Genomic DNA, 24359 nt, shown 5'->3' with positions numbered 1-24359 from the left:
GATCGCGGGGCGGCCGGAGTCCGGGGTCGCAGGACGCGGGGCGGGGGGCACGGGGCGGCCGGAGTCCGGGGTCGCAGGACGCGGGGCGGGGGGCACTGGGCGGCTGGAGTCCGGGGGCGCAGGACTCCGGGCGGGGATCGCGGGGCGGCGGGGGTCCGGGGATTCCGGGGGCCCGGGGGGCGCAGAAGGGTCAGGGGGCGCGGGGCGGGGATCGCGAGGCTGCCGGGGGGTGGGCAGACCGGTCAGGGGACACGGGGAGGCATGGGTCCGGGGGGCGCAGGGAGGCCGGGAGGTGGGGCGCAGACCGGTAAGGGGGCGCGGGGAGCGGGGCAGGGATCGCGGGAAGGCAAGGGGCACGGGGCGGCGGGGGGCCGGGGCTCACGGCGCGGGACGGGGATTGCGGGGCGGCAGGGGTCCGGGATCCTGGAGGCACCGGGCAGCCGGGGTCGCGGGGCAGCTTCGCGCCGGTGCCCCAGCTACGGCTTGCGCGGAAAACCTTGGTGCAGAGGTTAGTTATTACTTATTTTGTCTCCTGGGGGCTTGAGCGAGGTGTCAGTTTGAATGCCCAGATGTGTTCGTTCACATTCCGAGAGGCCACTTGGGGTTTGTCCCATGACCTGCATCCCTGCTGGGTGACACAGCGTACTCGCCGATACAACTTTCTCGGTAACAGAGGCCGTTGTTACTTAGCAGGGCTCTCCTTTCGTGCCTTCGGCTGGGCTTCCCACGTTGTTCCTTTATTCACAGGCAAGCGTGGGGCTTCTTTAGGGTTAATACGGGGGATCCAGACCTGACCTTCTGCCCCTGGCCCCTGGCCCCTGTCTTCCTCCGCCGCCCCCGCCTCGTCCTGGCAGCGTGTGCAAATCTGCGCCGGCAGGTGCTTGTAGATTGCCAGGCAGCTGACTTCCCCGGCTGCTGGGAGACTCGTTTGCATCCTCAGTGCTTCCCTGGCTCCTGAGAGCGGGGCTTTTTTCAGCCTTCGGGATGGTAAGATGTTCTGGACAGGAATAGAAACAAGGAAATGTACTTCTTCAAATTCCAAGTGTTTAGAAGATTTCAGAGTTCGTCCTCTCGATATCTTGAAGAAAAATACCATTTATGGAGCACCTATGATGTGATCTAAGCATAGAAAAGGGAAAAGCTGAAAGCCGAAATTCACATCAATATTTCAGTTTTTATGAGTAAGTTTCTTAAAGAGAGGAGGACACGTTTTTCAGGTATAGGAAGAATCTTTTCTTGTCTTTCCTTCAGCTTTTTAAACAATGATTTCTGATTCTAGGAATTAATAATCTTGAAGACTAGAATTATTTATTGCAGGATGTATTGCTTACGGAGACTGAAGAGAATGTGGAGGTGATTTAAACACTTAACATCCTGTGCTGAGAGTGTATAACAGAAAGAAAGGGATGTGACGTTTGGAGCCAGACAAGCCTGGGTTCAGATTATGGCTCTGGCGTATCATACTCACGTGAACAAGTTTGTTTTGGTTGGCTCCCTTTGAAATAATGGGGATAATATCGATTACGTCTGAGTCATCTTCAGAATTAATATGCGTGAAATGCCAGGTGCTGTGCTTGACAGTCCAGAAAGCGCTAGTTTCCTGCACCTTTTGGTGAAAGTGGAACTTTTTTCATCTGTTTTACTATAAAACATTATGGTCAAGCCTTAAATCGTGTCAGTAGCTTCGTGCTCCTGCTCGGTGTCCAGTGTCATATTCAGACGATCAGGGCTGATTCATTCCTCCTTTCTGGCCCAGTCTAGTAGCCAAGCCCTCCCTTAAAATAGCACCATGTCCTATTACAGTTATGCTTTCTCTTTGTCCCACGTGAGCTCCTTAACTGGAATTTTTTTTTCAATTTTAATTTCAGTATAGTTCCCATATTCTGTTAGTTTCAGGTGTACAATATTGTGATTTAGGAATTCTGTACATGACTCCGTGCTCACCACAGTAAGTGTGCTCTTCATCCCCATCCCCTGTTCCCCCCATCGCCACCCCCACCTACCCTCTGGTGACCATCAGTGTGTTCTCTGTAGTGAAGAGTAAGAACTGGGATCTTATCCTGTGTATCTTTGCATCTCTAAGACCGGGCTTATTGTAGGGGTCCAGTAAATGTTTGTAGAGGAATGAATGGAGTGGTAATGTCTCTCTGGACATTAGTTTACTCATCTGGAAAGTGAGGAGTCATTAATGGCTCCCCACTCGAGCTCTGAAATTCCCAAGATTCTGTGTGCTCTTAGTAAGTGATCATTTGAAGAACAAAGTGATATTAAATGGATGATGGAATTGCACACTTGCTCCTAAATGTTGATGGCATTTGTGTATAACTGCCTTTGAATGTAGGGTGGCTTACAGTACTATTTGGAGACCTGCCACTAACTTGCTGTTTCCTTGGGCATATAGCTTGACCTTGCTTTATTTCTCCCTCTTTAAAATGAGAGGGTGGTAGTAGATGTTTAGGTCCCTTCAGCCATAATTGCTTTTATATTTACATTTTGTTGGTTTTGTATTTATCTTAGAATTTTATTTTTTAAAAAAAGATCTTATTTAGGGCTCCTGGGTGGCTCAGTCGTTAAGCGTCTGCCTTCGGCTCAGGTCATGATCCCAGGGTCCTGGGATTGAGTCCCGCGTCGGGCTCCCTGCTCGGCGGGAAGCCTGCTTCTCCCTCTCCCACTTCCCCTGCTTGTGTTCCTGCTCTCGCTATCAATCTCTGTCAAATAAATAAATAAGATCTTTTTTAAAAAAAGATCTTATTTATTTATTGGAGAGAGAGAGCCCGAGCAGGAGGAGTGGAAGAGGGAGAGAGAGAAGCAGACTGCCCGCTGAGCAGGGAGCCTGATTTGGGACCTGATCCCAGGATTCTGCTTCACTGACTGAGCCACCCAGTCGCCCCAATATTTATCTTAGAATTTTTTTTAAGATTTATTTATTTATTTATTTGAATGAGAGAGAGAGGGAGCACGAGATGGGGGAGGGTCAGAGGGAGAAGCAGACTCCCCACTCAGCAGGGAGCCGGATGTGGGATTCATTCCCGCGACTCCAGGATCATGACCTGAGCCGAAGGCAGTCGCTTAACCAATTGAGCCACCCAGGCACCCCTATCTTAGAATTTTAATAATCACTATTTCTTACGGTTTTCTGTGAGCCAGTCCTCAGGAAAAAAAAAAGTCTAGTCTGCCAGCACCCATACTTATATGGGTGATGGAAAATTGCAGAATCTGAAAAGTGGTTCAAGAGGCAGTTTTGTCTGTATTAAAGAATAGTGGGGCACCTGGCTGGCTCAGCTGGAAGAGCGTGTGATTCTTGATCTCGGGGTCATGAGTTCGACCCCACAGTTGGGGTGTAGAGATTATGAAAAATAAATTAAGAACTTAAAAAAGAATAATTAGTACATTAAGATAATACCAGCCGTTTTAACTGACCTGACCATGATTGGGGCAGTGATTAGTCAGTTATATTTCTTCGCTGTGTGACATTTTAAGTGGTTGAAACTTTATTTTTAGTATATATGGTAATAAGTTCTGTCATTAAAAGGGAACTAAAATAGGGGCATCTGGGTGGCTCAGTTGGTTAGGTGTCTGCCTTCGGCTCAGGTCATGATCCCAGGGTCCTGGGATCGAGCCCCGCATCGGGCTCCCTGCTCAGAGGAGAGCCTGCTTCTCCCTCTCTCTCTGCCTGCCACTCTGCCTACTTGTGTTCTCTCTCTCTGTCAAATAAATAAGTAAAATCTTAAAAAAAAAAAAAAGGAACTAAAATAATTATTTCATGGAAAATGAGAGTTATGAAAGATTTTTTTTCTTGTCACCTTTAGTTATTTTCAGAAGCTAACAGGAATACACACATAGTGGCTGTCATCTCTCCTTTTGTGATGACATCCAAAAGAGTCTCTAGGTGCCTCAGGTCCTCAGGCAAACCTTTCACATTATTTGAAATTAAACATTAAACACGCTCTCTGAGCTAGATTGTGAGCACCTGGCAGGTACGGTTCTGTCTGTGTATTTCCTGAGGCACCTGACTTACTAATGTAGCCTAGCAATGGAACTTTGAAAGGTTTTCAGTCATTTGTCAGAATAGGGTTTTTTTTTTTCAACCTATAATCTACAAATTAGATCTAGCAAGTAATTTCTTATAATTAGGATATGAGTTTTTAGCACAGTAATTTCAGTACAGAACATTTTTCTTTTAATAGTATTATTCTTCTCCCATAAGAATTGGTATTATTTTTTTCAGATGTAATTTTAAGTTAATATTAAATAAGTATGTCTTGACAATGTGAGTTGGTAAATATTGGACTAGTTGTTGAAAAAGTTTATAACTTGTTTGTTTAGAAGTCTGCTCTCCAGAACAGCATAGGTATAGTTTTAAAATGACAGTAGGATAGAAGAGATTATTTTAATGATCCTTTTCTGCTCTTTAACTAAAATTTTAATTTAAATGGTCTGTTTCCATTTTGAGAAAGCATGATATTGTTTCTCCTAACTGTATTTAATTCAGAAAACTTAAGCTGTTTCTTCTTAAGTGGAATTATAAAATAAAGCCTTTAACCAGTAAAAAGAGCAATTAAATATGAATATTTGAATTCTGACAAAAAGGATAGCATGAACTTTTTTTTTGAAGCATGTAATCTAATGTTTTGACAGTCACACAAACAAATATTTGCACCAAAGTGTGTTAGGGGCTTTAATAAAAACATGCCAGGAATAACAGACTCACTGAGGAAAGTGTTGTCAATTCTCTACAAAACATTCCCTCCACCTCTGGGCCTTAGAGGCCTGGTTCTCGCTCAAGGAAACGGGTTCCTCTGTCGTCCTGTCCAGTGCTGCTTACTTGTCCATTGGCAGGGCCTGGAATATGGCCAGGCTAGCTCTCCATTGCCACGTCCACACCGTTACCTTTTTTTCTTCCCCTTTGAAAAGAACATTTTTTTTCCCTAGCAGGAGTTTACAGGTTTAATGCAAAAAAAAAAAAAAAGAAAAGAAATTGGGAAGTACACACTCATACACCATTATCTGTAAGTGCCAGCAAGTTGCTGCTAACAATGTGATGTTAGTCCATCCAGATTTTTCTCTGTGCGTGTGTGGTTTCCTCTGCTGTGTGCAAGCTTTCTAGGATAATGTAGTCCAACTTATTTATTTTTGCTTTTGTTGCTTTTGCTTTTGGTGTCAGATTCGGAAAATTATCGCCAAGACCTGTGTCAACGAGCTTACCACCAATGTTTTCTTCCAGGAGTTTCGTAGTTTCAGATTTTATGTTCAAGTCTTCAAACCATTTTGAGTTAATTTTTGTGCGTGGTGTAAGAAAGTGGTCCGGTTTCATTCTTTTGCATGTGGCTGTCCAGTTCTCCCAACACCATTTATTGAAGAGACTGTCCTTTCCTCCTTGTATATTCTTGGCTCCTTTGTCCTAAGTTAATTGACCATAGAAGCATGGGTTTTATTTCTGAGCTCTTTATTCTGTTTCATTGATCCATGTGTCTGGTTTCATGCTGATATCATACTGGTTTAATTACTACAGATTTGTAATATAGTTTCAAACCAGGGAGCATGATGCCTCCAGCTTTGTTCTTTCTCAAGGTTGCGTTGGCTATTCTGGGTTTTTATGGTTCTGTACAAATTTTAGGATTATTTGTTCTATTTCTTTGAAAAATGCCATTGGAATTTTAATAGAGGTTGTGTTGAATCTGCAGATTATTCGGGGTAGTATGGACATTTTAACAATATTCTTTCAATCCATGAGCATGGAATATCTTTTCATTTATTTCTGTTGTCTTCAATTTCTTTAATGTCTTGTAGTTTTCAATATATGGGTGTTTCATCTCCTTGGTTAAATACATTCCTAGGTATGGGTGCCTCGGTGGCTCAGTTGGTTGGGCGACTGCCTTCGGCTCAGGTCATGATCCTGGAGTCCCGGGATCGAGTCCCGCATCGGGCTCCCTGCTCAGCAGGGGGTCTGCTTCTCCCTCTGACCCTCTCCCTGCTCGTGCTCTCTCTCATTCTCTCTCTCTCAAATAAATAAATAAAGTCTTAAAAAAAAAAAATACATTCCTAGGTATTTCTTTTCTTTTGATGCAATTGTAAATGGGACTTTTTTTTTTTAAATTGCTCTTTCTGATAGTTTGCTATTAGTATATAGAAATGAAGCAGATTTTTTTGTGTGTTGATTTTGTATCCTGCAGCTTTACTAAATTTGTTTATTCTAACAGCTTTTTGGTGGAGTCTTTAGGATTTTCTATATATAACATCATGTCATCTGGAAGTAGTTACAATTTTCCTTCTTCTCTACCAATGTGGATACCCTTTATTTCTTATTCTTGCTTCATTTTTCTGGCTAAGACTTCCAGTACTATGTTGAATAAAAGTGCTGAGAGTGGCCATCCTTGTCTTGTTCCTAATGTTAGGAACAAGTTGAGTATGGTGTTAGCTGTGGGCTTTTCATATATGGCCTTTATGATCTGGAGGTAGATTCCTCAGTGTCCACTTTGTTGTAAGTCCTTATCATGAATGGATATTGAAGTTTGTCAAGTGCTTTTCTGCATCTATTGAGATGATGATAAGATTTTTTTTAAGATTTTATTTATTTGAGAAAGAGACAGAGCACGAGCTGGGGCAGGGGAGAGGCAAAAGGAGAGGGGAAGGAGCGTATGATTTTTATCCTTCATTTTGTTAATGTGGTGTATCACATTGACTGGTTTGTGGATTTTATTTGGGTCCTTTCTCTTTTTCTTTTTGATAAGTCTGGCCAGGGGTTTATCAATCTTATTAATTCTTTCAGAGAACCAGCTCCTAGTTTCATTGATCTGTTCTACTGTTCTTTTGGTTTCTATTTCATTGATTTCTGCTCTGATCTTTATTATTTCTCTTCTCCTGCTGGGTTTAGGCTTTATTTGGTGTTCTTTCTCCAGCTCCTTTAGGTGTAGGGTTAGGTTGTGTATTTGAGACCTTTCTTGTTTTTTGAGAAAGGCTTGTATTGCTATATACTTTCCTCTTAGGACCACCTCTGCTGCATCCCAAAGATTTTGAATAGTTGTGTTTTCATTTTCATTTGTTTCCATGAAGTTTTAAAATTCTTCTTTAATTTCCTGGTTGACCCATTCATTCTTTAGTAGGATGCTCTTTAGCCTCCATGTATTTGAGTTCTTTCCAACTTTCCTCTTGTGATTGAGTTCTAGTTTCAAAGCATTGTGGTCCGAAAATATGCAGGGAATGATCCCAGTCTTCTGGTACCGGTTGAGACCTGATTTGTGGCCCAGGATGTGATCTGTTCTGGAGAACGTTCCATGGGCACTAGAGAAGAATGTGTATTCTGTTGCTTTGGGATGGAATGTTCTGAATATATCTGTGAAGTCCATCTGGTCCAGTGTGTCATTTAAATCCTTTATTTCCTTGTTGATCTTTTGCTTAGATGATCTGTCCATTTCAGTGAGGGGGGTGTTAAAGTCCCCCACTATTATTGTATTATTGTCAATGTGTTTCTTTGATTTTGTTATTAATTGGCTTATATAATTGGCTGCTCCCATGTTAGGGGCATAGATATTTACAATTGTTAGATCTTCTTGTTGGATAGGTCCTTTAAGTATGATAGATAGAGTGTTCTTCCTCATCTCTTATTACAGTCTTTGGTTTAAAACCTAATTTGTCTGATATAAGCATTGCCACCCCAGCTTTCTTTTGATGTCCATTAGCATGGTAAATGGTTTTCCACCCCCTCATTTTAAATCTGGAGGTGTCTTTGGGTCTAAAATGAGTCTTTTGCAGATAGCATTATCTATGGGTCTTGTTTTTTTTATCCAGTCTGACAGCCTGTGTCTTTTGATTGGGGCATTTAGCCCATTTACATTCAGGGTAACTATTGAAAGATATGAATTTAGTGCCATTGTATTGCCTGTAAGGTGAGTGTTACTGTATATTGTCTGTGTTCCTTTCTGGTCTATGTTACTTTTAGGCTCTGTCTTTGCTTAGAGGACCTCTTCCAATATTTCTTGTAGGGCTAGTTTGGTGTTCGTAAATTCTTTTAGTTTTTGTTTGTCCTGGAAGCTTTTTATCTCTCCTTCTAGTTTCAATGACAACCTAGCTGGATACAGTATTCTTGGCTGCATATTTTTCTCGTTTAGTGTTCTGAATATATCATCCCAGTCCTTTCTGGCCTGCCAGGTCTCTGTTGGTAGGTCTGTTCCAATCTAATGTTTCTACCATTGTAGGTTAGAGACCTCTTGTCCTGAGCTGCTTTCAGGATTTTCTCTTTGTGTCTGAGACTTGTAAGTTTGACCATTAGATGTCGGGGTGTTGACCTATTTTTATTAATTTTGAGGGGCGTGCTCTGTGCCTCCTGCATTTTGATGCCTGTTTCCTTCCCCAAATTAGGGAAGTTTTCTGCTATAATTTGCTCCAATATACCTTCTGCCCCCCTCTCTCTTTCTTCTTCTTCTGGGATCCCAATTATTCTAATATTGTTTTGTGTTATGTTATCACTTATCTCTCGAATTCTCCCCTCGTGATCCAGTAGTTTGTCTCTTTTTCTCACCTTCTTTATTCTCCATCATTTGCTCTTCTATATCACTAATTCTCTCTTCTGCCTCATTTATCCTAGCAGTTAGAGCCTCCATTTTTTTATTGCACTTGATTAATAGCCTTTTTTATTTCGACTTGGTTAGATTTTAGTTCTTTTATTTCTCCAGAAAGGGTTCTCTAGTATCTTCTATGCTTTTTTTTCAAGCCCAGCTAGTATCTTTATAATCGTCATTATGAACTCTAGTTCCAACATCTTACTAATGTCTGTATTGATTAGGTCCCTGGCAGTCAGTACTGCCTCTTGTTCTTTTTTTTGAGGTGAGTTTTTCCATCTTGTCATTTTGTCCAGAGGAGAATAGATGAATGAGAGAACAAAATGCTAAAAGGGTAAGAAAAACCCCAGAAAAATATACACTAAACAAATCAGAAGGGACCCGAAACTGGGGGGGGGGGGGGAAAAAAAGGGAAAAAAAAAAAAAGAAGAAGAATATGATCAGGCTGGTGAATAGAACAGAGCCACACACTAGAAACTGCATCCCAAAACTTTCAAGAAAGAAAAACTTATATATATACAAAAATGAGGGCAAATACGATGAAGGGATAGAATATGATTGTAAAGATGAAAATTAAAAAAGAATTTAAAAAAGGAATTGATAAGAAGTTGGTTCAAAAAAGAAAGAAAAAAATTTAAAGAAAAAAAGGGAGAGAATGCGATCAGGCAGGAGACTAGAACAAAGCCATACACTAGATTTAGGGTATGTTTTGGTCTGTTAGAAGAAACTGTATGCCAAAATTTTAAAGAAAGAAAAACATATATATACCAAAAATAAGGTTAATACAATGAAGGGCTAGAATATGACTGTAAAAACGAAAATTAAAAAAGATTTTAAAAAAGGAATTAGTAAGATAAGATGTTGGTTAAAAAAGGAAAGAAGAAAAATTTTTTAAAAATAGAAAAAGAAAAATTAAAAGAAAATTAAAAAAAATTAACTTTGAAAGACTAAAGAATCATGGGAAAAAAGCCATGGATTCTATGTGCAGTATTCCCCTAGAGCTGGAGTTCTGCCGTTCTCATTGATCGGTAAACTTGGTCTTGGCTGGCGGTTCTCGCTGATCTTCTGGGGGAGGGGCCTGTTGCCGTGGTTCCCAAATGTCTTTGCTGGAGGCGGAATTGCCCCGCCCTTGCCGGTCCCGGCTAAGTAATCTGCTCGGGTTTGCTCTCAGGAGCTTTTGTTCCCTGCAAGCTTTCTGTACAGCTTCGGAGGACGAGAGCGAAAATGGTGGCCTCCCAATCTCTGGCCCGGAGGAGCTGAGAACTCGGGGGCCCCGCTCCTCAGTGCGCCCCCAGAGAAAAGCAGTCAATCACTCCCGTCTCCCCGGTCTCTGGCCGCACTTTGTGCTCACCCCCTGTGACTGAGCGTTTCTATCTCCGGCCCACAACCCCGTTTGGAGTCTCCAAACCCAGCAGATTCCTGGGGTGCGCTCCTGTGCCACTCCTCCTGGGGGAGTACCCCCGGATCTGCCGCTTGTTGGGCCCCTGTTCCAAGAGCAGTGGCCCAACTGTGCGGCAGATCACGGTTTATGGGAACCCCGAGCTGAGAGCCCGCTCCTCGGCTCCGTCTTTGCAGCTGGCTTCTCCGCTCCGATACCTGGGAGCTCTGCCATGGTTTGTTGGATTTTAAACTATGCTTGCATGCCTGGAATAAATCCCACTAGATCACGTCAAGTGATCCTTTTAGTGTGTTGGTGATTTGGTTTGCTAATCTATAGTTGAGGATTATTGCATCTGTGTTTATCAGGGATATTGGCCCATAATTCTCTTTTCTGTAGCATCCTTGTCTGGTTTTTGGTTTCAGGCTAATGTTGGCCTCATAGAATGAGTTCGAAAGTGTTTCTTTCTCTTCTATTTTTTGGAAGAATTTGAAAGTTTGAGAAGGATTGATAACAATTCTTTGAATGTTTGGTAGGATTCACCAGTGAAGCCATCTGGGCCTGGATTTTTCTTTTCTGGGAAGTTTTAAATTACTGATTCAATCTTCTTACTAGTTATCAGTCTGTTCAGATTTTCTGTTTCACCATGATTCAGTCTCCATAGGTTGTATGTTCCTAGGAATTTATCTATTCAGGTTGCCCAGTTTGTTGGCATATAACTGTTTGCAGTAGTCTTTTATGAGCCTTTGTATTTCTGTGGTATCATTTATAACATTTCCTGTTTCCGTTCTGATTTTATTTATTTGGGTCCTCTTTTCTTCTTGATAAGTCTGGCTAAACGTTTGTCAGTTTTGCTTATCTTTCAGGGAATCAGTCTTAGTTTCATTGATCTTTATTTTATTTTTTAGTCTCTTTTCATTTATTTTTTCTCTGATCTTCATTATTTCCTTCCTTCTAACTTTAGGCTTTGTTCATCTTTTTCTGGCTCCTTGAAGTATAAAGTTAATGTTGTTTGAGACTTTTCTTGTTTCTTGAGGTAGACATTTATAGCTATGAACTTCCCTCTTAAAACTGTTTTTGCTGCATCCCACAAATTTTGGTATTTATATTTCCATTTTCATTTGTCTCAGCATTTTTTGATTTCTCTTTTGATTGCTTCTTCAACCCATTAGCTGTTTGATAGCATGCTGTTTAATCTCCACATATTTGTGAATTTTCCAGTTTTACTCATGTAATTAATTTCTAGTTTCACGCTGTTGTGGTCAGAAAAGATTCTTGACATGATTTTAATCCTCTTAAATTTATTAAGACTTGATTTGTGGCCTACCATATGATCTATCCTGGAAGAATATGTATTCAATTGCTTTGGGCAGAATGTTCTGTACATATCTAGGTCCGTCTGGTCTAATGTGTCCTTTAATGCTGACATTTCCCTGTTGATTTTCTGTCTAGATGATCTATCCATTTATGTAAGTGAGGTATTCAAATCCCTTACTATCATTGTATTGTTATCTATTTCTCCTTTTAGATCTGTTAATATTTGCTTTATATATTTAGGTCCTCCCAAGTTGGGTGAATAAATATTAACAAATATTACATCCTTTTTTGGGGGATTGTCCTCTTTATCATTATCTAACAACGTATTTGTCTTTTTAAAAATTTTTGTTTACTTATTTATTTAAAGTACACTCTATGCCCAACATGGGGCTCGAACTCCCAACCCCAAGATCAAGAGTCACAGGCCCCCCGGCCTGAGCCAGCCAAGCACCCCCGTATTTGTCTTTTATTAGTCTTTGTTTAAAGGCTGATAGAAGTATAACTGCTGCAAGTGTTTTTGGTTTCTGTTTTCATGGCATCTTTTCCATCCCTCACTCTCAGTCTGTGTGTCCTTACATCTAAAGTGAGTCTCTTGCAGACAGCACATAGATGGGTCTTTTGTTTTTAAATCCATGCAGCCACTCTGTCTTTTGATTAGAGAATTTAATCCATTTGCATTTAAAGTAGTTATTGATAGGTATGTACTAATTGCCATTTTGTTAATTGCTTACTGATTGTTTTTGTAGTTCCTGTCTTTTCTTGTTCTCTTCCTTTGTGGTTTGATGATTTTCTTTAGTAGTATATTTATATTCCTTTCTCTTTATCTTTTTTGTATTTATAATCTGTTTTTGCTTTGTGACTACCGTGAGGCTTACATGTAACAACTTATGTCTTTAACAATCTATTTTAAATTGATAACTTAAGTTTGATCCCATTCAAAAACTCAACATTTTTACTCTTTGACCCATTTTATGCTTTTGATGTCATATTTTGCATTTTTTAATCTTCAGTATCTCTTAACTAATTATTGTAAACAGTTATTTTTACTACTTTTGTCTTTTAGCTTTCATACTAACTTTGTAAGTGATTGACTACTTTTACTATATATTTACCTTTCCAATGAGATTTATTCTTTCATATATTTTCTGTTATTAATTAGTGCTCTTTCTTTTCAGCTTAAAGAAGTCCCTTTAACATTTCTTATAAGGCCAGTATTGTGGTCATGAACTCTTTTAGCTTTTGCTTGTCAGAAAAACCATTTTTCTCTCCTTCAGTTTTGAATGATAACTCTCCTGGATGGAGTATTCGTGGTTGGAAAATGTTCCCTTTCTGCACTCTGAATATATCATGCCACTCTCTTTGGCCTGCCAAAGTTTCTGCTGAAAAATCTGCTGATAGCCTTATGGGGGTTCACTTGTATATAAGTTGTTTTCTCTTGCTGCTTTTAATATTTTCTCCTTATTTTTAACTACTGACATTTTAATTATAATGTATCTTGGTGTGGATCTCTTTGGGTCCTGTTTGGGACTCTCTGGGCTTTCTGAATCAGGATGTCTGTTTCCTTCCCCAGGTTAGGGACATTTTCCACCACATTTGTTTGTTGGTTTGTTTGTTTAAGGATTTTATTATTTATTTATTTGAGAGCGAGATCCCAGGATCCCGAGACCATGACCTGAGCTTAACTGACTGAGCCACCCAGGCACCCCTATTTGTTTATTTTTAAAGATTTATTTACTTATTTTAGAGAGGGGTGGAAGGACAGAGAGTCTTAAGCAGACTCCATGCTGAGCACAGAGCCCAAGGCAGGGCTCAATCCCACAGCCCAGAGATCATGACCTGATCCAAAACCAAGAGCCAGAGGTTTAACTGACTGCACCACCCAGGTACCCCTCTGCCATTATGTTTTAAATAGATTTCCACCTCTCTCTCTTTCTCCGCTCTTTCTGGGACCCCTGTGATGTGTTAGTCCATTTGATGTTGTCCCATAGGTCTCTTAACTTATCTTCACTTTTTAAAAATTCTTTTTTCTTTTTGCTGCTCTGTTTGGGTCAGTTCCATTGCCTTGTCTTCAAGTTGATGGATCTGCTCTTCTCCTTCATCTCGTCAGCTGTTGAACTCCTGTCTCTTTCAGTCGAGTTACTGTATTCTTCACTTTGTGACTTCTGTTTGGTACCTTCATGTATTTTCTAAATCTTTGTGGAAGTTCTTGCTGTGTTCATTCATTCTTCTCCCCAGTCTGGTGAGCATATTTATGACCATTACTTTGAATTCTTTTTCAGGTAAATTACTTATCTTCATTTTATAAAGGTTTTTTCCTGAGGTTTTTATCTTGTTCTTTCCTTTGAAACATATTCCCCTCTTTCTTCATTTAGCTTGAATCTGTGTTGGTTTCTGTAGTTGAAACAAACACCTCTCCTGGCCTTTAAGGAGTGGCCTGTGTAGAAGGCAAAACTTGTCATTCAACCCTGCCCCAGTTCTTTTTTTTCCCCCCCTTTTTTTTTATTGTGTTAATCACCATACATTACATCATTAGTTTTTGATGTAGTGTTCCATGATTCATTGTTTGCGTATAACACCCAGTGCTCCATGCAGAACATGCCCTCTTTAATACCCATCACCAGGCTAACCCATCCTCCCACCCTCCTCCCCTCTAGAACCCTCAGTTTGTTTTTCAGAGTCCATCATCTCTCATGGTTCGTCGCCCCCTCCGATTTCCCCCCCTTCATTCTTCCCCTCCTGCTATCTTCTTCTTCTTCTCCTTCTTCTCCTTCTTCTTCTTCTTCTTCCTCTTCTTCTTCTTCTTCTTCTTTTTTTTAACATATAATGCATTATTTGTTTCAGAGGTACAGATCTGAGATTCAACAGTCTTACACAATTCGAAGCGCTCACCATAGCACATACCCTCCCCAATGTCTATCACCCAGTCACCCCATCCCTCCCGCCCCCCACCGTTCCAGCAACCCTCAGTTTGTTTCCTGAGATTAAGAATTCCTCATATCAGTGAGGTCATATGATACATGTCTTTCTCTGTTTGACTTATTTCACTCAGCATAACACCCTCAAGTTCCATCCACGCCGTTGCAAATAGCAAGATGTCATTCCTTTTGATGGCTGCATAATATTCCATTGTATATATATACCACATCTTCTTTATCCATTCATCTGTCGATGGACATCTTGGCTCTTTCCACAGTTTGGCTATTGTGGACATTGCTGCTATAAACATCAGGGTGCACGTACCCCTTCGGATCCCTACATTTGTATCTTTGCCTGCCCCAGTTCTTTATTGTCTCTCAAACCTCTGTGCACGTCCAAGCAGCCTGTTATATTTTTAATAGCTTCTGGTAGGTGAGGATATGCCAAGACCTGTCAGAATACCTAAGATAGGATCTTAGTACCTGGATTCAGGGTGTTTGTAGCCAGACCCTCAGGTAGCTGCTTTTATTATTCATTCATTCATTCATTCATTCAAAGTAGGCTCTATGCTCAGCATGGGGCTGGAACTCACGATCCCAAGATCAAGAGTCCCATGCTCTACTGACTGAGCCAGCCGTGTGCCCCCAGGTGGCAGCTTTTAAAAGCATGCTAACCTAGGGGCACCTGGGTGGCTCAGCCGGTTGAGCATCTGACTCTTGGTTTCAACTCAGGTCATGATCTTGGGGTTGTGAGATTGGGCCCTGCATCGGGCTCCACGCTTGGCAGGAAGTCTGCTTGAGATTCTCTCTCCCTCTCCCTCTGCCCCTCCTCCGCTCCCGTTCTCTCTCTAAAATAAATAAATAAATCTTAATAAAAGCACGCTAATATATACAGTCCTGTGGGACCACAAGAGAATGCCCTGCTGGCCAGGTGATCTGGCTGTATCCCCTGGGTGTCAGTTGCAAAAACCGGGGCTCCAGACCAGTGTATAAGCCCTTTCCTGGGAGATACTGGACAGTTGGAGCAAGGCAGAGGGAGAGCACCAAGATGGTGTCCGCAGCCTGTGTTCGTTGAGAGCATCCATGGTCCCCTACGTGTATGCCAAACCTGAAGCCTGCCCTTTAGGGCAAAGCTCCAGGAGAAGCAGAGAGGCTGCCTTCACAGAAAGACTAGGCCAGGGGTGTGTGTGTCTGTCTGTCTGTCTGTCTCAGTCTGCTGTCTGGGCAGTGCCCTGGGGGTGGCAGCCTGCCAAGAACTGTCTCTTCAATTGCCACAGTCCCATGGGACCCAGGAATGCAACACCCTCCACCACTCCCCCAGCCACCCCCAGAGCCCTGTCATCAAGGGGCATCCTCTGGGCACAGCTGCAAAAACTGGGACACCAGATGTAAAAACTAGGGCACTAGTCATGTGTAAAGCCTCCTTTCAGGAGACCCTGGTCCTCTGGAGTGTGACAGAGGGAGAGAGCAAAGATAGTGCCTCCCCTCTAGGTCTCTGGAAAAGTTCACAGTCAGTCCCTAGATGAGAGTTTAATCAGAAATCTGCCCTTGAGGCCAGAGCCATGATGATTGGCTAGTAGGCCTCCCCAGAAAGACTGAGCTCCTGGGTCAGGTGCCTCTTGCTGTGCCCTGGGGGTGGGGGTGAGAACTCTTTCTCTGGGGGATAGAGTCCTGTGGAACCCACCAGCACAAGCCCCCCTGGCTGCCAGTGCTAGGTGATGAAGAGATGTCCCTTGTCAGCAGCTGCAAAAGTCAGGGTGGCAGACGGGTGTGAGCCCCTTTTTGGGTGGCACCAATTGTTACTGTCCCATGGAACCAGGAACGCAAGCTCCACTGGCCTTTAGAGCCGGGCAATCTAGAAGCATCCCCTGGGTGGCAGCCACAAAAGTCAGGAGACCAGATGTATGTTCAAGTGGGAGTACCGGTGCTCTGGATCACAACACCAGGAGAGCTTGAAGATGGCACCCAGCAGTCTCCCTCCCTGGAGAGAGTTCCCGTAGATGCCCAGGGTGTGTTACGTCAAATGCCTACCCCTCAGGCCAACGCTTTCAGCTGGCAAGGCTTCCTCACTTTAAGTCTGGGTGATGGACTACCTCTGAGCTGGGCTAGGTAAGTCTGCGTGTGTAAGCCCTGTTAAGAGTCATCTTCCAGATTGTTACAATCTCTTGGGTCTCAGGACGGGAGCCCTCTTGGTTTTCAAAGTTAGATGTTTTAGGGGCTCATTTCTCAGCTGCAGGTTCTAAATGTTAAGGTGCTTGATGTGGGGTTTGAACCTTTGCTCTTTGGGGGCAGCCCTGGGTTTTGAGTTTTCTCCCGGTTCTGGGTCGCTCTGCGGGGCTGGGGTTCCTGGCCCGTCCCGCCTGCTCTGATGTGCTGTGGTGTTCTTCTCATTTGTCTGATGTGTAGTCATACCTCAGCCAGCCTTTAGGTTTCTTTAGGAGGAAATTGTCCCATATGTAGTTGTAGACTCAGTGTGTGTGCGGGAGGAGGTGAGTTCCGGGTCTTCCTCCATCATTATCTTGAGCTACCCAGACACCCGTACATCACTGTCTCAAACTGGAACCCCACAGCATGAACTTTTGATACTATTTTATTTCTTTTTATTTTATGATCAACAGTGTCTATATGGAATTGGGCAAAACTTTCTCTAAGTCAGGATCTCTCAACCCCTGACTTTGGGGCTGGATAATTCTTTGTTATGGGAGACTGTCCTGTGTGTTGTACATTGTTTGGCAGCAACCTTTCCACCTCCCAAAAACTGTCTCCAGATAGTCAGATGTGCCTTAAGGGACAACATTGTTCTCCTCACCCCTGCCCCTGGAGAGTCACTGCCGGAAGTCTTGCAGACTGCGGCTTCCTGAACGGTGTGCACTGGAATCTGCAGGGGTGTTGTGAGGGTGCAGATGCTGGTCCAGCGGTGGGAGGCAGGCCCGAGATTCCGCGTTTCTGACAGGTGCTCAGGGGACACGGATGCCGCTGGTCAGAGCTCCGCATTGAACTGCAGGCTTGTAGATGTCTGCCCATTCATATCAATTGGGTGAATTTTCAAGAGGATCCAATGGCAATAATTACGGAAATAATAGTGAACTTTGAGTGAACTGTAGCCGGAATGTCGTAAGACTGATGGAAACTAAAACAAGCTCTGTCCCTCCATCCTCACAAATTGCAGCTTCCTTTACTTTTCTGCGTGTCCTTCCAACCCTCAGCGTTCATTCACAATCAGACAACTCTGAGGATGAAGTCTGCAAGAATCTTACCAAGTTCATCCAGACTGTCGAAACCGAGGCAACTTTGTGTCCCAGCAGGTGTTTTGAGTTAGGATGCTCTGCGTGTACTAGCTCAGAAGAGCCATCTTTGCCCGCTGAGAGCTTTATGGTATCAAATTCAGACCGTGAGCTCTTTGCATTTCCTTGATCTGCTGATGCTCAACTGTCTTTTGTGTGTGAGTGTCTCCTCTCCTTGAGAACTATTGACGGGACTTAAATTTAACACTGCCGAAGGTCATTTTCTTACTGCAAGTGTTCTGAGAGTCAGGGAAATATGTTAAGTTAGGGTTATCAAAGCTTATCACTTACAGAGAAACTTTATCCTATACTTCTGTTCTAAGAATCAATAGAACATGTAATGAAAATCCTGGAGTGAAAAAATTCCTCTACATTTCATCTGTAATCTTTAAAATAATGACTGATAAGCGGACTCATTTGTCACATTGAGAATGTTGGACACAGAACACATTTCTTCTCATCTGCAAAATAATTGATTACGTTCACTGCTTGATCTTGCTATTGCTTAAAATAACCCTCTGAGAACTGCTGCAAAGAAGATTCTTTTAAAAAAAGGAATACAAGTCACTTTCTGTTAAATTAAACAATATAAGGAGACTTGGAAAAGTGGATTAACTGCCCCAGTAATGCCTTAGTCCTGAACTGGGGATGCATAATACATTGTATGTCACTTCTACAAGCCTCTTTAGGGGCATTATCTTATTTCATCCTTGTGGCAGCCCGTGAAGAAGAAAGGGGGGCTCTTGGCAGTAGCCAGCAACATTTAAAACACGTATATCCTTGACTCAGCAGTTCTAAGAAGTCAGTGCCGTAGAAATCCTTGTATAAGTGTGGAAAAATAGATGTACAAGGATGCAAACACTGCATTTTCCCCATTGTAGCATGGTTAGAAATAACCCAGAATTGAAGACTGTATGAACGCCCATCAATGGTAAAAGCTTAAATTTTAATAGACTCATAACACACAGCGCTTTGCAGCTTGTGAAAGAAGAGCGGGGAAGGATAGGTTTATACTGACGTATAGTATTGAATGAAAACAGCAGGTCACAGAACTTAAAAAGAGGAAAACATTTGCTCTTTGTGTGTGTGCGTGTGTATTTAAAAATGTCTACGCATCAAACTTCACAGCGGTTAGCTTTGGAGGAAGGGAGACGGGGAGGAGGAGAATTCCTACTCATTATGTGCTTCTGGTCTGAATCTTGGCAATGATCATATATTACTTTTGTAATTAAAGTATTATTTTGAGAAAAAACAAAAATGAACCTGGGTCCTAGTTCTGCCTCTGCTACTTAGGTTAGACCAGTGGTTCTCAACCCGGGGTAGTTTTGCAACACCCTTCCCCACCCCCCGGGACATTTGGCAATGACTGGGGACATTTTTGGTTGTCACGTTGTGGGGAGGGTGTGTGCAGTGGGTAGAAGCCAGGGATGATGCCAGACCTGTAGTGCACAGGACAGCCCCCCCGTAAGAAAGACTGAGCCCCAAATGTCAGTGGCGCTGAGTCAAGAACTCCTGGGTCACACTCCAGGGTAGCCGCCGTGTTCAAATAGCGGGTTGTGCATCTTACGGGATCAGGAACTGCCGTTCACAGTGTGAGGTGGTCTCTGACACCATAGAACTTTATAATTATGATATGATGGAAAGTAAATATGCAAATGTGTGCCCCAGGAAGCAGGCACCGGTGTTTTCTCCTGTACCATTAGCCCCTAGCACAGAGGCTGGCGCATTAAGCAGCCACTCAGTGTTTGTTGAGCGACTGAAGGAATTTAACTAGAGAGCCCACGTTAGGTTCTAATATCCCCAGGTTGGAGCAGATGCTGAAGATTTAAGAATTTATGGAAGAAACCTAAAATTATAGCAGGTGTTGTCTGTTAATTTATCTTAAGCTGAGGATTGACACAAGACTGCTAATACTCACGTTTAGCTTTAGAACACCTTGGTTCACTTTTTGATAAGAAAATCATGTTTCTTCATGGAAGAATGCTAATAAAGGACACTGTTGCATCTTATCTTCCTAAAATTGGTTTTTAAAATCCTTAGCTATATTTTTGGCTGTGGAGAAGACTTTTAAAAACAACATCTTGGGGCGCCTGGGTGGCTCAGTCGTTAAGCGTCTGCCTTCGGCTCAGGTCATGATCCCAGGGTCCTGGGATCGAGTCCCGCATCGGGCTCCCCACTCGGCAAGAGGCCTGCTTCTCCCTCTCCCACTCCCCCTGCTTGTGTTTCCTCTCTCGCTGTGTCTCTCTCTGTCAAATAAATAAAATCTTAAAAAAAAAAACAAAAAACATCTTATTTTTATCTATTTTTAAAATTTTTTATTTATTTTTAAATAATTCCCACACCCATTGTGGGGCTTGAACTCACAATCCCGAGATCAAGAGTTGCATGCTCTACGGACTGAGCCAGCCGGGCGCCCCTTAAAAAAACATATGAAGCTGCTGTTGGCACTGCGTGACCTAGTAAATAACGTACGTTATATTTCACCTTATCTGTGTAGCAGCGAGGCGGCAAAGCAGAAGGTATTCTTACTAATGTTTTATAATGGAAAAACTCAAATATACACAAAAATATTTAAGAATAATGGATTGGTGAGTTTTTTGCCATACACTTAACAATTATTGATATTTTGCCAATAATACCCTTAATTGTGTAGATTAGAAATTGTGGCATTTGAGGTTAACATTAACACCTAATTAGTGTCAGGTGCTCAGATTAAGGTTCTCAGCTTTGTAGTTCTGTGTCCTATTCATCATCCTAAAAAATAAGGAGCAAGTTTACATTTTTTTGAAAATATGTGGTTTCACTAAGTAACTTGAAAGTGAAATTTTTTTGGTAAGAGCTTCTCCTAATTCCTCCCAACTTGAGACAATCCTGGAGTGATGATATTCAGAGTTAACTGAATTTGTAAAACCCCAATTTAAATCCTTCAAAATCTTCTTGGCATTATCCGTATTTGTATCTTTGAGGTATTCAATTTCATTTTCTCCTTGCTAGTTGTAATCTTTACTTCTGAAGGATTGTCCCATTTGTATTTTGTTGCTGTTCTTACCCTATTTTAAAAATACAGTAAGAACAAGCTCCACTGCTTGGCTCCTTTTGTCTTTCTGACTCATGAGCTTCTCGTACGTTGATTTTCTAATTATTATTATTAGCGTTAGAGGGTACGGACTTGAGGAAAGCTTCTAACTGAACTGTCACTGCACTGTCGAGAGTGCCCCATGCGACAGACCCCTTCCTCCTTCTGCTTTTGCGAGGTTTCACTGCCTAGAGTCGTCTGCAGGGAGATGGTCTCTGTTGGGCTATTGGTGAAGTTTTAGGTAGAAATCGGTAGCTCTGCAGGCGGCGACTGGGGGGTCTCTAGCTTCAAGAAGCTGTATCTAGTGACTTTACTCCTTAAGAGCAAATTTGTGTAGCCCTGTGACAGTTGCTTCACAACCAATGCAAAATTCTGAATCGTTAGAGATAAATGGGCATTGTCAGATGGTGCGGACCCGTTTATTCATTCGTATACTCAGCACACTGAGCCCCTCTTACGTGCCAGCATGTCGGTAGGTGCTGGGGTTATGATGAATGAGACACCCACTGCCATCAGTCTACACCATGTGGGGAGACAGACATTGATCAGATACACCCAAGGTTCTATCATTGCACTGCAGGTGAGGAACACCATTGATGCCGAGGAGCCCAGTGGAGACTTTGGGGGTGGGGAAGAGCCCTGAGGAAGTGATGCCTGACCGGGGATCTGAGGCTGAGCTGGGGCCGGGGGAGGTGAGGGGAGGGAGACCACCTGCGGCAGGGAAGGGGAGCACTCCTTGCTGGAGGGAACTGTGAAGTGGGTTTGAGAAGCTGAGCTATCAGTATGGCTGGAGCAGAGAGCAAAGGGGACAGCCACACCAGAAGAGGCTGGGCAGCATTTGGCCTTAAGGCTTTGGTCTGTCTTCAACAAGGAGAGCTATAGGGAGTTTTAGGCAAGGGGGTACCATCGGATCTGTGTTTGGAGAGACTGCTTGAGTGTCTGCCCATAGAACCAACTGGAGGGGACTGAAAAGCCATGAGGAGCCTGCTTAGGGCAGTAGGCTTGCTCTCGCCCTGATGAGAGAAGCAGACAGCCTGTGCTAGGATGGCAGCGGTGGGGTGGGGGTAGGAAATGCATGGATTTGAGAAATATTTAGAGGTAAAACCAGCAGTTTCCTGATGGATTGGATACGCGGGTGAGGGAGAAGATGATGTGAAAGACGATTCCTAGGTTTCAAAATTGTAACTAGGCGCGTGGTGGACCCACTCACTGCAGTGGGCGGTACTGTGAGGGGACCATTATGCGGAAGGCCAGGAATTCGGTTTTGTCTGTGTTGAGTTTGTGGTCCCTTTGCAACATCCGTATTTCACAGAGATCAGAGAATTGTGGCAAATGGAGGTTATCAGGTGATTGAATGGTGCTGAGCACTCAGCTTTGCAGCGTCCTTCCCTTGTCCCCATACTAAAATTAAGGAGCAAGGTTACATTTCTTTGAAACTACATGTGGTTGCACTATACGACTTGAATGTGAAATGTGTCTCGTCACTGAGAGATGGACCTTCGGGTGTGGAGCGAGAGGAGGGGTCTGTGTTGGAGATTCGGATTCCATACGAGCAGTCTTTCCTTAGGCCCACTTTAGTTCCAGTACCCTTGGAAATGACCTTTTGGGGATTCTCTGTGATAAATACATGGAGAACCAGAGTAGAATTTCTAGGATCTCCATTGCTGAGTGCAATTTTACAAGCCTCCCAAAAAATTTCTGAAAGTAATTGTTGGGTACCTTCAAATGGAAAATCTCTGCAAAAGCAGGGTTAGGAAATGTCCGTGCTGGCGGTTTCTGAAAGACCATCTGTGGGACTGGCGTTTCTGAAAGTGTGTCCTGAAAACTAGTGTGTCTGAGGTCTGTCAGGTGGCCAGCTCTGGAATTACGTTGTTTTGCGTACTGTTTGCAAACTAGAAATGTCATCTTAGTTATGTTTTTTTTTACCCCTTTGGAAGTCCCATTGTGTTCTTAATATTTGCCTTCGTAAGGAATGTGCGTGGAATGAATTGAGTGTCTTAGCTGACATGTTAATGGTGCAGAGTTCAGCTAGACCTCCCATGATTTAAGGGTTATTATTGACATTGGCTTATTTTACTTTTTAATTACGTCATGTTGCTGATAGCCCATTTTATAAAAAAGATCTGTGGCTAAAATAGTGAAAATAATGAGTAATGTACAATTCAGAACTTTGCCATAAATGTGGTGTGCGTACGGAGTCTAAGTCTGTATGTGGCCTGATAAATCAGTGGTGATGTCACATACGCTCCCCGAAAAGGAAAGCAAAACCGTGATTATCTGGAAATCAGGTTTCACCCTCTCAGGAATCCGTTCCCCAGTGCCCCGGGGTTATTTTATTGTGAAACTTCGTCAAATAATGACAGCCCAGAATGCACTGGTGACATTTTCAAAGGACAGTGGCCTCTCTGGTGAACCAGTTATTTTCTTGGATAAATATAACACTTCACAGTATAAAATTGATGAATTTTGTTACCAAAGTCAGAGACCAAGATCCCAGAGACATCAGTCAAAGTCAAATTAATTCTATGTGACAAGATTGGGTTTAAGGTCTGCTGTAGGTAAAAAGTTTGCAAATCCAGGCACAAAATTATTCTGCGTGAAGAGAAAGCAGAAGTGACTAATAACAAAATTCTTTCATCAAATGACATGTTGGATGTCGTATTAATAGCAGGCCACGTCAGGGCTGTTACTGTCACACGTGTGTGTTCTGGTATTTTGCTTTTTGGTCAGACAAATCCACGAATGGACAGCATGAATCATCTTCTGGCTTCTTCGTGGTACATTTTGTTGTTATCAGGAAGAAGAGATGTTCATTTTAGTTAGGATTGTTTTGTGAGCTCTGGTGTGGACTGGAAGAGTGCATGGAGCGCAGCGCTGCTGGGCGAGTGAGTGGGGTTGCCCTGGGACACCCCTCCACACGCTGTCACTCGCGGGTGGCAGCTGGTGGAGACCGTGTGCTTTCTGACCTGACTCAGTGCTGGACAGAGTCAGGAGCTGAGAATAAGAGCACATCACGGGCAGCAGGTGTCTCTCAGCCGCTGCGGGGAGAAATGGGCACTGGGGGTAAGCCTGTGGTTCTCCACATTGAGACACCCTGACGCTCCAGGGGGAGGGTGCACACCCCAGCTCTTCAGCTCCTGGGATTTGAGAGAAACATCTCCTCAGGACACTGACAGTGCCATTTTTCTGATGTAGAATGTTTGCAGGTCGCAGAGCTCACTGATAGTCGTATCCTGGATAGGCAGCGCTGGGCTTTGAGGGGCGGAATGTGCATCTTCCCCCCTTGAGGAAAAGGAGTCCAGGTCAGAAAAGGAGGGAGACAGAAGAGGTGGGGAGGGGAAATACACTGAATTAAAACAATAATTCTCAAGCAGCCACACTCTCCAGACAAGCTACAAGTTTTTTAAACTTTCCCATGACTTAATATGTGCTTTGCACACAGGCAAAGTGCTAATTTTTGGTAGATTTTAGAAATTAGTTATTAGGATAAAAGTGAAATAGTGTTTTTACTGAAGAATTGGACCTTTGCAATGAGCTGGATGGCATGATCATCTCTCACATCCAGCTTTTTTCTTCACTATGTATATTCATACAGCTAGATAGAGTCAATCATTGATTGTTCCACAAAAATACGATTCTATCGTCGTCTCTTTTGTCCCTTACCAATACCTTCATGGAAATCCCTATAAGCCTTTTGTTGTGTTTTGTCAGGTTTTTATTTGATAGGACTTATTACAAACTTCCTTTTTTGTTGTTTGATTAGATATCTTTAGTGTGGGTGATAGTTTCAATTGGAGTTTAAAGAACTAATTTAAAAAAGTATTTAATTGT

The 24359-nt window shown here is 42.8% G+C and overlaps 1 protein-coding gene across 2 annotated transcripts in view; it reads left to right on the top strand.

Moving 5' to 3' along the window:
- Positions 1 to 24359, top strand: part of CHRNA5 (cholinergic receptor nicotinic alpha 5 subunit) — a 53185-nt gene that overhangs the window by 505 nt on the left and 28321 nt on the right. The gene's annotated exons all lie outside the window — the stretch shown is intronic.

Source organism: Phoca vitulina, unplaced genomic scaffold (genome assembly GCF_004348235.1).
Source record: "Phoca vitulina isolate PV1807 unplaced genomic scaffold, GSC_HSeal_1.0 scaffold65, whole genome shotgun sequence".
NCBI lineage: Eukaryota > Metazoa > Chordata > Mammalia > Carnivora > Phocidae > Phoca > Phoca vitulina.
This window is presented reverse-complemented; position numbering and strand designations above follow the sequence as displayed.